The following is a 12,943-nucleotide window of genomic DNA, read 5'->3' on the forward strand; positions in this document are numbered from 1 at the left end:
GAAGAAAATAGGGAGATTTTAAAATGTCACTTTTCGGGGCAGCCCGGGTGGCTCAGCAGTTTAGTGCCGCCTTCAGCCCAGGGTGTGATCCTGGAGTCCTGGGATCAAGTCCCATGTTGGGCTCCCTGCATGGAGCCTGCTTCTCCCTGTGTCTCTGCCTCTCTCTCTCTCTGTATCTCTCATGAATAAATAAATAAAATCTTTAAGAAAAATAAATAAAATGTCACTTTTTCCATTCTCAACTTAACTTTCCCTGACATAGAACTCAGTTGCCCATTATATTGAGCACCCTATGACCAGTCTGTTATCTCTAGTCTGAGGTCTCCAGCTTGCCTCTTGCTGAGGCCCAAGAAAGAAAAGGAGAAAAAAACTGCAGAGGCTGGACGGACTAATTCTAAGAGTGTATTTTGATTTTTTCTTTCCATGTTCTTAATTCTCATCTGTGAACTTCTCGATGAGGCTTAGCTGGAGGTTGAGCCTAGATGACATCTCAGGTCTGGAGTCAGTGTAGAATGGTAATCTTTGCCTAAGAGAGGGGGAAAAAGATGGAAAAAGAATTGTAAAGGGATTTAAAATCTATAAAAAGCATCTACAGCACATCTTTTTTAAAAGAGGAGACAATTCTGTCACTGAAGGACATTACCAATTTTTTTCTCTTGGTGGAGACATTAACACAATTCTGCTGTAATTACTTCTTCCTGATAACAAACTGTCAGTGGATAATGCAGACTTATTGTTCTATGTCTTTGGCATAGCATTCACAGGCTCTTCTCCCAGCAGACCATTATTAATGATTATCATCCATTGGAAGGTTCTACTTTTTGTCTAGTGCTTTGCCCATTCAGATTGTATGGGCCTCCAAACCATAGTTCTGACTGTTTCCTTGTGCCAGGCATGCCCCAAACATTTCTCACTTTTGTCTCTTCCTGTAGATTTTACCCATCTTTTAAGCCCTTAGTTTTCCTAGGCTTTTTCTAATCCCCTGACTAAATAAGGAGCCTTAACACTCAAAAGCACCTACAGTATATAGCTTTGCGTATTGGTACTTTGTGCATTTGGATTATCTCTCTTCCACTGGATTGTAAATTTTTTCAGAGTAATAATTGTGACTTATGGTGTATGTACCACAGGGCAGCCCATAATCATTGTTGAGTTTAATTATTTGGGAAAATTCTGTCAGGCTGCATTTGTGTACCAGTCCTCCAATTAGACCTTTGACATAAACTATGAAGGTTGAATATCGCTTAGAAGTGAAGATAAAACAGATAGGACCTGAGTGGATTGCCACTCGTCACCCCATTCTCCCTCCTCCCTTGAATTCCTTTGTAGCAAAGAGAATGCAGTGTTGGATTCTTCATTTAATCATCATTGTGGTTTTTGAGGCTCATAAAAATTAACTTTACCTTAATGCTTTTCTCAAATGCCACTTGACAACAGTGTACAGGTATTTTACATAACTACTGTATATTGGAGGTATCTTCAATAGAGTGTAGTGATCAAAATCCAGATCATAATTATATCCCGTCAGTGTTTCCATTATAAGCTCCTCTCTGGTAAGGTTTGTTGCTCATTTATTTAATTTGTATCAGGCTTCAGCCTGACATGTAAGTTCTCAGTCCCACTATAATGTAGGGAATCTTTTTCTGCCTCAAAACATACATTTTAATCAGTATAGCAATTCTGTATGTGGAATACTGTGTTTCTCGGCCAGAGAAGCAGGCTGAAGTGTCCATACAGGACATTCATATTAACACTGGATATTCCTATCATTTTACCTGCCGGGGGCAACTCCGATGGTCAAGGCTACTGTACTGCGCAGGGTCCCCTGTGAGCCATCCTGTGGATTGGGTGTCATCCCTAAACACATAACACATTTTGCATTTTACAAGGACTCTCAAGAACATGAGTGTGTGTTTATCACTTTGAATTCTCATGTTAAAATGCTAATGACAAGGGAAACTCAAAACATTTCCCAGCCAGGATGTTTGACTTCCTTTTACCTACTGACCTGCACTAGCAGTGGAACCTCAAGAGAACTGGAGACTCTTTATCCCCCATCCCAGAGGTCAGTCTTATTTTCTTTCTTCCAGGTTTGCCTCAGCCTTTGGAGACCCAAATTTATTGCCACTACACTCCTAATTCTGAAAACTTTGTACCTGGCAGCGTTGAAGGTTAAAGAGGGAAGTACTTGCTCCTCACAAGTCTACTTTAGGGTGGAGGACATTTCCCACATCTGGCCCACCCCCACCCACAACCAATCTCTATTCTTCTTGATATTCTGAGTTTTTTTAGACATCTCTGGTGGATTTTTACTTTTCTTATCTTTATGTTGAATTTTCCTGGGATACTTTTGTGATATTAAAGGGTAGAGAGAGGCAGGGACTGGAAGAATGGAGAGAAGGTAAAACTGAAGCTGTTTCTTTTGATTCTCAAAATTTGCTGTGGGAATTCCTCCCAGAAAACTTTCTATTTAGAAACTTCCTGCTTGGGGAATTCTACCAAAAGACTTACTCTGTAGCTCAGGCCAATTACTTATTTGCCCTCTTTCTTTGTGGCGTGTGAGGCGATTCATTGTTTAATGTGCTTAACAAACACTTACTGAGCCAGCAAGAGGAATACAAGCCATATCCATTTGTTGCTCACAAGCTGGCCATGGTAATAAACAGTTAAACAAGCACTGGCACTATCAACAAGGAAACATAAGTCCATGGAACACCTGGGTGGTTCAGTGCTTAAGTGGCTGCCTTCAGCTCAGGGCGTGGATCCTAGAGTCCTGGGATTGAGTCCCACATTGGGCCTCCTCCATGGAGCCTGCTTCTCCCTCTGCCTAAGTCTCTGCCTCTCTCTGTGTGTCTTTCATGAATAAATAAATAAAATCTTCATTTTTAAAAAATAAAAGCTTAAAAAAAAAAGAAGTATAAGTCCAGAGGGGCTCTGAATGGGGAAACTTTAAAGTTGGTTTTCCAGAAGAATTATCATTTTAGCTAAGGCCTGAAAGTGATAAGAGGTTACCTGGCAAGAGAAAGAGAATATACAATCCAGGCAGAAGTCCTGTGTGATAGAAATGGTCTAATTGGAAGGCTACATGTGTTTTGTTAAAGCTCAACAATGACATAGCAGTTGTTTAGAAGTTAGATCTCTTAAAGAGATTTTGCATTTTATCAATGCCCTTCACCCAAACACAAGCAGGGACACACATACAGTTGAATAAGTTGTGTTTATTGTTGCAGGGAGGGAAAAAACACACCATGGGAAACCATGGGATGTCTCAGTAAGAGGGTATTAGAAAGAACCTACTTGGTTTGGATTTGAGCTTTAGTTGGGTAATTTAGGGGAGGATCTAAGGAAATAAGGGCTTACTCTGGATTGGGTGCTACTAGAAAATGGGGCAGTTCTATGATTGGGCATCGCAATAAATCTTATCTATGAAGGGGCTAAATCAAAGCTAAAGCAGTCAAGCGTATCAGCCAATAGAGTGAGATATATGGTATTTGGTGTTGTGCAGGGACCATGTCTGAAGTGGATGTTCTGCAAGATGTTTATGTCCAACAAGAGAACAATGTAGCTTAGTTGTATCACATCAGTTTGTAATACATTGAACCTACTGCATTCAATCTGTTTCTGGAGATTGGGTGCTGCCTTTTTTTTCCCTCACTGCCATCATTTAGAATGGCTGGTTCAGAACATGCCACCCCATACCTTACTGCTTTGACATATTATTTTGTGCTGAAGTCACTTCAGGAGCAGCAGGTTCAGGAAGGGCTCTCTGACCTCCCCCTTTCTACCTTAATCAGGTCATAAAATTTCCTCTCCTTGTATCAAGAAGAGAAGAACATTTTTATCACAGGAGACTGGGAATCAATGCCAAAATGAATCTATACAAACAAACCTAAAGTAACCCTAATTTTCCATTAGTTTCCTTCATGTGTTTCTTAGTCACTCTCCCACAATTTACTGCCCCTAGCCCAAACCCTTTTGTCTTGTTACCTCTCCACAAATTTGTAATTTCTTTGTTTAAAAAGTATATAAGCTCTCAGTTTTTACTGCTGCTTTGGGTCTTCATTTTCCATATATAATATCCTGTGTGCACATAAAAAAACTAAATAAGATGTGTGTGCTTTTTTCCTATGAATCTATCTTATGCCAATTTAACTCTTGGGCCCAGCCACAGAACCAAAAAGAGTAGAAGGGAATTTTTCCTCAATAATTATTTTATTTTTCAATTTTTTTTTCCTGCAAAAAAAATTGGTTTTTAAGCAACACTAATTTAAGAAGAAATATTCCCTATAGGCAATGCATCAGACAGCCCATTGCTGCCTCCACCCAGTATAACCTGTTCTTATTATTCCACTCTTGCTTCACCACTGCATGTCTGTTGAGTAGGAATGGTTCATTCTGTTGGATCAAGGGTTGAAGGGCATGAGGAAGTAGATGACAGAGGTTGGTCGCGAAGGGCTTAATCAATTTAAGGCAATTAAACTACATCTCAATGCAGAACTATTGAAAGATTTTAACTGAGGATTACCAATTTGTAGAAATTTGTGCTTATTGGGGAGGATGCTGAAACTAGAAGAACCTTTTGCAATAATTCAGGCAAGAGACGATGTGTTGAACTAAGGTACTGGAGACGTGAGTACAGATTTGAGAGAGGATGAAAAGTAGGATCAGCACGCCTTAGTGGTTGGTACAATATAGATGAGAGGGTCTCAAGGATGACTTCTTAAGTAGGAGGGTTGTTAGTAAACCTATTCTCCAAGCCAGGGTGCTCTAGTAGTCAGGGTTTGGGTTGAGGTGGGAGAAATGATTAGCTCAATTTCAAATACATTAAAGTTCCCATGGGATGTTCAAGAGAAAGTCTGTATTGAGCAGTGGGTAACAAAGTCAGGATCTCAGAAGAGAACTCTGAACTGGAGAAACATTTAATTAATTCATTAAACAACTATTGTTTTTGCATCTCCTATATACCACCCATAGCCTCAATGATAGTATACTATAGTATAGAGTACAATAATATAGAAGTGAGTAAAATGAAATTCCTATCTTTACTGACTACTAAGTCAGATGGTGATAGATTCTAGGGAGAAAAAATTAAGCAGAGACAGGGGATTTGGAGAATTAGTAGAAGACAAGGTCAAAAAGGCAGGTTTAGATTTAATTCCTCTGCTCTAGGAATCTATGAGAAATGCACATTCTCAGACCTCTTAAGAGATGTCCAAAATCCGGTCTCTGACGGCGTGGTCCTATCTATTTAGATCCAGATCAGAGTCTACTCTGGTGTTTGCCAAACTCCCCAGACAGTAAGAGTCATGTGAGGGTACTTGAAAATATATAAACTCCTGCCCCCTAATTAGTTAGCATTTCTTAGGGAGGGGCCTATGTACTTTTGTTTTTAATATGTACCTTAGGGGGTTCTTGTCATCAAGATGTCTGGAAAATACTGATCTCTTCCTTTTCTTTAGAAAGGGCAGGCTTATATTAGATATTTTAATAAGTGGCTTAAGGGTACCTGGCTAGTGGTTGGGGAAAAGAATAAAGCTAGATCACTCTATCAAGATAAAATTCTGATGAGTTAAAGATTTAACCATAGAAACATGGATCCACAAAAAGTAGTAGAGGAAAATAGGTGAAATTTTTAAAATGTAATCTGCAATAGAGAAGATTTTGAACTTTCTAAATTTCATAATATAAAACCATTAGATAGGAAGGAAAAGATTGATATTTATACTTGGAGGTAACAAATTTCAAAACATGTAAATAAAAATATGACCATAAGGTTAAAACAAATTTGAAAAATATTTGCAACCCAATGGCAGACAGAAAGTTGTGCTAAATTGTTAAGAAAAAGACAAAACAGTCTTATTAAAATGGGGAAAGGATATGTATCAAAAGATAGTTTACAGAAAAAGAAATACAAATGTGAAATCTCAGAATTAAAGAAAAGTATATCAAACCAATGAGATATTAGGTTTTTTGTTTTATTTGTTTCTTTTGTTTTTTTGTCTACCAGGAGACTATCTCACTCAATTAGTCCTTTAGGCTTCTTTCTTTCTTTCTTTCTTTTTTTTCTTTCTTTCTCTTTCTTTCTTTCTTTCTTTCTTTCTTTCTTTCTTTCTTTCTTTCTTTTTTTTTAATTTTGTTTATTCATTCATGAGAGACACAGGCAGAGAGAGAAGCAGGCTTCCTGCAAGGAGCCAGATGTGGAACTCAATCCTGGATCCCAGGATCATGCCCTAAGCCAAAGCCTAAGACACTCAACCACTGAGCCACCCAGGTGTTCCTGTCCTTTAGACTTCTTTACTAATGTATATTTCTAAGACCAAGAAGAAAGCAAGGTTTTTGTTTTGTTTTGTTTTTTTAGGTTTATTTATTTATTTATGATAGACAGAGGGCGGGGGGCAGAGACACAGGAGGAGAGAGAAGCAGGCTCCATGCCGGGAGCCCGACGCAGGACTTGATCCTGGGACTCCAGGACCGCACCCTGGGCCAAAGGCAGGCGCTAAACTGCTGAGCCACCCAGGGATCCCCGAAAGCAAGGTTTTCAGTTTTCTCACTTTAACATTTGCTGTTGCCATTTTATTTTTTTAAAAAATTTATTTATTTATTTGACAGAAAAAGAGGGAGAGAGAGAGAGAAAGAGAGCATGCACACAGCAGGCAGAAGGAGAGGGAGAAGCAGACTCTCCACTGAGCAGGGAGACTAATGCAGGGCTTGACCCTAGTACTCTGGAATAATGACCTGAGCCGAAGGCAGCTGCTTAACCAACTGAGCCACACAGGTACCCCTGTTGTTGCTATTTTAAATCACATCACTTGAATGCCTTGATTGTTCCATACATCTGGGTCACATTATATTCAAAATTATATTTTGAGGAGTATTATATACCTGCAAACAGATGCTCTGTCTGGATCGGTGGGGTGACCACTTTAGGTTTCCTTAAATTTCCAAACAGGCAGTGATTCTCAAAGTGTGGTCCCCAGACTAGCAGCAACAGGATTACTTGGGAATTTGTGAGACATACAGCTTCTCAGGCTTCTTCCCAGGGCCACTAAATCAGAAATTCTGGGGTTGAATTATATCAGTCTATGTTTTAACAAGCCTCCAGGTGACCCTAATACCACCTTAAGTTTGAAAACCACTGCCTAGGAGAATCCTGGTGCTATCTTAAACTTGGCCAATCATGTCATCATATGGATCTGCACTTAAATGGCAACTTAAAATACTTGTGTTTGGGAATACAACCTTGAATTCACTATTACTTATTACTACTTTCTATAGATATTGCCAGATTGTCTTCCAAAACAGGTGCACTAATTTGCATTGATGAATAACTGTTTCCCTATGTCCTTAGTCAGTGCTGATCCAAAATTCAGCTTAGGTAAATAATTATGGGAGTTGTCTGCAGCACTTCATTCAAGACTCGATGTTCTGAATTTACCCATGAATCTGAGTTAGGATGGTGGCTTCCAAAAGTGTTCTGCTGAACCTCAGAGGCAGCCAGGATGGGTGGGGATGGACAGGAGGTGGAAGAAACATGGCTTTGCTTTCCCTTTCAACCAGAACTGTTCCAGCTAGATTGATTGTAAGAGTTGGGACTCCACATGAGACTTCATTTTTTAACAAAGGCTGCTGTTAAAGAAAGTTTGAAAGCTTTGGTTTTCGAGGCTTGGTTGTCATAATCCAGAGTGCCTGGAATACATCATTTTGGCCCTCCATATGTTTACTTTTTAAAAAATCTAATTCATCAATATTGAGAGACTATATATTTTAAACAACCTGCAGAAAGGGGCCCCTGGGTCGCTCAGTCGGTTGGATGGCTGACTCTTGGCTTCAGCTTGGGTCATGATCTCATGGGTCGTGGGATCAAACCCGGGGTCAGGCTCTGCACTCAGAGGGGAGTCTGCTTGAAGATTCTCTTCCTCTGCCCCTCCCTGTGCTTGAGCGCCCCCCCCCTTTCTCAAATAAAATACAGAAGTCTTACCTGTAGAACAACATCGTTATATTTACTGATATATTGTGAGGATGCTTCACGATAACAAAGTGCAGTGTCCCCTTTATGAAGACCACTGGGAATGCTTATGTCTCAGAACCATAAATTTTGTGCTTCTATAGAACAAATTGTTTACTTTTATTTCAGGAACACAGTGAAACATAAGCATTATTCTGTTTTTCTTTTTGCACTAACTGCAGGAAATCTCAGAGCCAAATTTTATATTCTATTTTGTTTACTTCCCTTGCTCCATACCCTTTGCCTAGATTTTCTGTTAATTTTTCAATGTATATTTTAGTGAGATATCTTAAGTTCATTTTCAGATAAAGTGGAGTGTGAATAAATAAGTAAATAGGCAATTATTAGCATTTGAACAGTAGTGGAAGTTGAAGCAGTGAGTGAGATCACCCAGGAGAGTGGGCAAATGGGAAGAGACAAAGGCCAAGGACAAAACCCCTCAGAATAGCAAATCTCTGTGTTTGGCTAAGGAAGGAGAAACCAGAGAAAGAGAACCAGCCAAAGAGAGCACTTCAAGAAAGAGGAAGTGGTCAATGGTGTCTAAGAGTAGAAAGAGATCACATAAGATAAAAACTGAAAAATGATCATTGGATTTAGCAACAAGGAAGTCAGTGAGGACCTCCATAAGAATTTCTTTTTTTTTTTATTTTTTTATTTTTTATTTTTATTTTTTTAAATTTTTTATTGGTGTTCAATTTACTAACATACAGAATAACCCCCAGTGCCCGTCACCCATTCACTCCCATAAGAATTTCTGCAGAGGTGTGTAGAGATTGGCTACATGGTATGGGTTGACAGCATGGGTTGAGAAGGGAGTGGGAAATGAAGTAATACCAATAGACCTCGCAAAACGTTGGCTAAGAAAAGAATTAGAGAAGAAGGTGGCTAAATTCTAAGATGGGAACAGGGCAGTTTATCATATTTTTTAAAGATAGGTAAATAAAGGGGCGCCCCTCACCCCCGCTTGCATGCTCTCTCTCTCAAATAAATAAATAAATAAATAAATAAATAAATAAATAAATAAATAAATAAATAAATAAATAAATAAATAAAATCTTCCTAAAAATAAAGATAGGTAGATACAAATATGTTTGCATGCTGAAGGGAAAGCTCCAGTAGGGTGAGAGAGGTTAAAAGTACAGAAAAAGAGAAAAGACGGCAATTGGTGGAGGAAGATCCCGGCGGAGTAGGAAAGGGTGAAATCCAGGGAATCCGTTCCTAAGCCTGGCAATGGGTGGAGAGGCTTATAGAGAGGAGGGAGGATGCAGGTCACTGCAGCTGGGGTATCAGGGAAACATTTGTGCTCCCAAATTAAAACCACAGTAGGGGCACCTGTGTGGCTCAATGGTTAAGCGTCTGCCTTTGGCTCAGGTTGTGATCCCAGGCTCCTGGGATCGAGTCCCGCATCGGCTCCCCGACGGGGAACCTGCTTCTCCCTCTGCCTCTCTCTCTGTGTCTCTCATAAATAAATAAACAAAATCTTAAAAAATAAAATAAAACCACTTAGTAAATAAAACATGCTTACGAAACAGATGAAAAGTACATCCTAATATTTAAATCGAGGGAAATATAGACAGGATAAAAGAATGGCAACTTCGAAAGAGGAAAATTTGGAAATGAGATGATAGACCCAGGAAAGAACTTGAAATAAAGGGAAAGATTTATTTCAGAAATGAAGACTAAATTAGGAAAACTCAAAAGAGAAGAAGCACAATAGACAAACACATGACCAGAGAGAAAGAGTAAAAAGGAAGAAAAATATTTTTTTAAAAGGCCAAAACAAAGTAAAAACATAAAAATATCTCCTGTGGGAGAGGAAGAAGATAGAGTGGGAGGACCAGAATTCTGAATATACATTATTCTGTAGATTTGACTTTGCAACCTTCTAAGTATGTTATGCAGCTATAAAACAAAATAATATTTAAAAAGCAATCTTGAAAATAAAGTAGGAAACAGACACACACATACTAGTTTGATTTAATCTCTGTAAAGATTTCAGTGTTCAATCCTAGTAAAGTCCTTCCTGTTTCAATCTTGTTTGTTCCTTTGGAAAGCCAAAGAATATTTGAACACTTTCCTCATCCTAGACTTTTTGCACTGCAAGAGAGTGAACAGAACTTCTCTTCCCCTGGGCCAAGTGACCACCGTTCCCCTTCGCCTTTCTCTGAGGTCCAAACTTGAGGTCTTGCTTCCCAAACTTTTCATTGATACTTTACAATTTTGTTGAGATTTCCTAGGTTCAAGTCTAAGATAGAGATGGGTCTGATTCATGGCGGGAGCATTTAAATTTGGCTTTCTCTCAGACTGACCTGAGACAAGGGCATCACCAGGAGATGAAAGAGTAATTAAAGTGGCTTGGAAATTGCCAGAACTGGGGATATCCCAGGACATACAAGTTTTTATACGGGTATTGCTTTTTCTCTTAGCAGTTTGTTTGTCAAGACCCCAAGTAATTTGCCAAAAGAACACTCCCTCCAAGCTAAATCCTCTGGGTTACAAGAGATGATATGCGGCCTGCCTTCAGAGAACTTACAGTTTAGTTGGGGGAGAAACGGCCCCCCACATGAAACCAAGAACAGAGCCCAGATTTAAACTGAAAATAATCACACTTCAGCATTGTTGACTTGTCCCCTGTATCTTCCAAGTAGGAAAGGTCATCAGTTGCCAGGGAGTTACTGTGTGGTGTCCCTGGCCCCCCACTGGAACTAACATGTATAGATAGACATGTAACTGATGAGACAGCCATCTAGAGAGAAGCTAGATGGGCAGAAGATGGCTGGTGGAGCACCCTCCAAAACACCCTTAGCCTAAAATGGAATCCCCAGGCACCCGCACCCCAGGTAGATGAAATCAGGCAGAAAAAGAGAAAAGCAGTGATTTTCCTGGAATCTGGAAAACAGGCTGAGGTAGATGGAGGATATAGAAGAGGATGAAATCCTTGGAGGGGACTTCAGGGAGGACAACTGACATTTATCATCTCACTTAACCAATAAGCTTATGAGCCCAGTTGCATCTTCCCATTTTGCAAATAGGAAACAATCACAGAAAAGTAGCTAGGCTAAAATAAAGAATTTGCGTAAGATCCAGCTAGTTTCTAAAGCTATGAACCTTTCATCTGCGATAGCAGTCATCCCTCTTTTCCTTAGGAGATCCTTGGTATCTCGTGTGGCATCTGTTGGCAGGAAAACACTTGCCATAGGAGCGATAGGAAGCCAGGAAGCAGCAGCAGTTCCTCCAGCTAAGTTGGGAGCTTCACTGATCCATTTCCCCTCCTGCTTTTATGGGATCACTAGGCATCAGAGACCTCTACCTCACAGGTGTCATAGGTTGGGGCCACCAGGAAGCAGATTCCAAGGTGGGGTTTAGCAGCCAGTTGATTTATTAGAGAGTGCTCTTGGGTGTGATAACCTATGAGAGGAGAAGAAATGAGGAGTGGGTAAGAGAGAAATTGGGTGGTGATACTATCCCAATAAAGGTGTTTGCCAACCACACAGGGAACTCTGGCACCCCACGTGTCCCAGATTGGACTGGTCTTTGTACTCTGGCATTGATCAGTAATTGCATGCCAGCTACCCCTGGAAGGAAGTGTGACTTTGTTGAGGAGGGGCAGTTTTCAAGGCTAACAGCTGAAGGCGAAATTTAGCAGCTTTCCCAGCTGCTGGCAGAGCAAGTCCTTCCTTCCTGAACGGGATCTGGATAACACATCATAGCACCCACTAAAACTCCCCAGAATTGTGGAGGTTCAGCCAAAGTCAAGACTTTAGCCCAGGGACACCTGGGTGGCTCAATGGTTGAGTGCCTGCCTTCGGCCCAGGGTGTGATCCTTGAGTCACTGGATCAAGTCCCACATCAGGCTCCCTGCATGGAGCCTGCTTCTCCCTCTGCCTCTCTCTCTGCCTCTCCCCACCCCCCACCCGTGTGTCTCACATGAATAAATAAATAAAATAAAATAAAGACTTTAGCCCAAATGATTATTGTCCTATTCTGTCCATTGACTTATTGGTCTCTATCTGCTCATCTTGGTTTATTTCAAAGCATGGCAAACCTTCCAGAGTAATTGAAATGCAAAGAGAAGAGGTGTTGTCTGGAAGAATATGCCAGCTGACTGGAGAGAAGGGCAAAAGAGAAAATTATAGAACAACTCCATTGTCATGGTTGGTTGGCTTACAGTGGGGATGAAGTCAGAACCGTGTGATGGATCCACTTCAGGTCATTGAGAATGGCTGGTGAGCAGGTGCCATATTAGTTCTGGATCAGATTTAAAGGTCATCCATGGTTCTTCTATCTACTGTTCATTTTAGATGTATCAGGAAATCACTGGGGGTGGGGGAGTGGTGAAGTGAGGAACATGCCCTCCAGCCTTGACCAGCTTTATTCTCCTCAGCTGCTTCTCAGGCCCACACTGTTGTAATCCAGGGCCTTTAGTACAGGCTGAGAGATAAAGAAGGAGGAAGAAAATATCTTTTAAAAATGAAGATAATATTCCCATTCTCTGCTCACCCTGGAGGCTTATTTTGAAAATCACAGTGATTTAACTTGTTAGCAGTTTAATTCACTTTTAAAAGATTAACCAGACTAATTATTCATCAGATTTCACCATCTTTGTCAGCCTCAATAAGGATCCTTTGTTACAATGATTAATGTGTTTTAATTGCAACTTCTCTCAGAGCAATAATTCGATCGTACAGTATTTGCCGAATCTATGGAAATCTTGGAAATGCTTTGACAGCTGAGCTATTCTTGGGAAATGAAAGTAAAGGAATATATATAACTAACAAAAAGTGTTTTATAGCATATCATTAATATGGATTTTCCCTCTCTGACAGACCTTGCTCTACTTCAGTCTGTGAAGCCACTTGCCGTGCACATCAGTTTGCCATCCAGGAGCTCTCAGGAGGTGGAGATCAGTTAACACAGCTTATGACTTTCTCTGAGAGG

The sequence above is a fragment of the Canis lupus genome, chromosome 10 (assembly GCF_011100685.1).
Source record: "Canis lupus familiaris isolate Mischka breed German Shepherd chromosome 10, alternate assembly UU_Cfam_GSD_1.0, whole genome shotgun sequence".
Classification (NCBI taxonomy): domain Eukaryota; kingdom Metazoa; phylum Chordata; class Mammalia; order Carnivora; family Canidae; genus Canis; species Canis lupus.